General features: G+C 39.4%; 1 protein-coding gene across 1 annotated transcript in view; it reads left to right on the top strand.

The window, feature by feature from the left end:
• Window positions 1–1,654, top strand: part of Sgo1 (shugoshin 1) — a 14,407-nt gene that overhangs the window by 7,823 nt on the left and 4,930 nt on the right. The window lies entirely within an intron of this gene.

The following is a 1,654-nucleotide window of genomic DNA, read 5'->3' as shown; positions in this document are numbered from 1 at the left end:
CTGGGAATTGAACTCAGGACCTTTGGAAGAGCAGGCAATGCTCTTAACCGCTGAGCCATCTCTCTAGCCCCTTTTCCTACTGTTTAGTTGGCTAAGTTAGAAACTCAACAAAGCTTTAAACTGTTTTCTTTCAGTTGTTTTATTTGTTTGTTTTTTGTTTTATTTTGTATGTCATGTTTTCATTCTTGTAAACAGTCATTATTAAAACTAATATTTTTTTCAGGCCTAAAAACTATCCTATTTATTGGGACGTGGGGTGGGTGGAGTGAATTATACCTCTGTCTGGTTGTTCAGTTCTGATTCAGATGCCCTCTTTCCCTTCTCTTCAATTATGTATGTTTTGTGTTCTTTTGTGAGCTAATGAGATTTAATTATGTATACCAAAATACACAGCTCTTTCTTATTAAAATTGTTTTTATGTGATATATTTTAATCATTTACCTCTCATCCAGCTCCTAGATCCTCCCTTCCCAAATGACTTTATGTCCATTCTCTCAAGAGGGGACAAAAAGCAAAACAAAAATGAAAAGCAGAATAGTCAAAAGAAAGACAAAAAAAGAAAAAGAAAAAATGCTCAATAAAACATCCGCAGAAATGCCACTGAGTCTGTTTTGTATTGGCCTGTTCTGGAGTGTAGTTGACAGACCCAGTGAGACTTCATTGGAGAAAACTGATTTTCTCTTTGCCAGCATGAACTCTCCAGCTCTTAATTATACCATTTTGTGAGTTCAACTAACATATATAGCTATAGATCCAAAACTTGGGAGGCTGATGCAGCAGAATATTTATTCAAGATGGCCTGGGCTACGTGGCTAAACCTTGGCTCATAACAAACAGAAAACTAGAAAAGCTACCGAATGTGGCCTCAGACTGGGCAGTGCTAGCACATTGGGGTTGCTCATGTGCTGAGGATGTGGCCGTGTTCTTGGCCTGCACCAGGATGTCGGGAGGACAAACAGTGCTTCCAGATGGTGGCTCTTAGCCCCAAGGGGCTTTGTCATCCTCACTATAAAGTTCTAGTTGCACACATCACTATTAAACTTCCAGAGTTTTAAAACTGTTGGACTTTAAGACTCAATAAATGAAGTTAGCGGAGGTGAGGTAACCAGATTGTTATTAGACTTCAAAAAAAATTAGTAGTTCCCTCTGCTCTATTACAAAACCTATATTTTAATATTATAAAGTGGGAAATTTTTGCAAATTTAAATTACAAATTGTCAATACAAGTTTTGAGTAGAAGAAAATTTGGTTAATGAAGCAAACTAGAATTCAGGTTTCAAAGAAAACAAAGGGGGCTACAGTTTCAGAAGAATCTAGAGTTGATACCATTAAAGCGTGTACCGTCACCAAATGATAGCTCCCATAGGTCCTGAAGAGCTGAGTGACCAAACTTCATTCTTAAAAACTTTGAGGCACTGTAGTAATACGAGCAGTGGGCTGCTTCCCGCCACCCGGCAGCCATCACGGCTAGCTTTGCCCGAAATAATTACACGGACACTGTATTCTTTTAAATACTGCTTGGCTCTTTAGCTTTAGCCCTTTTCTCGGCTAACTCTCGCTCCTGGATTAACCCATTTCCAATCATGTATGTCGCACCCCAAGGTGCGCTTACCAGGAAGATTCTAGCCTACGTCCATCCTGGGTCGGAGCTTCA

This window comes from Microtus ochrogaster, unplaced genomic scaffold (genome assembly GCF_000317375.1).
Source record: "Microtus ochrogaster isolate Prairie Vole_2 unplaced genomic scaffold, MicOch1.0 UNK40, whole genome shotgun sequence".
NCBI lineage: Eukaryota > Metazoa > Chordata > Mammalia > Rodentia > Cricetidae > Microtus > Microtus ochrogaster.
This window is presented reverse-complemented; position numbering and strand designations above follow the sequence as displayed.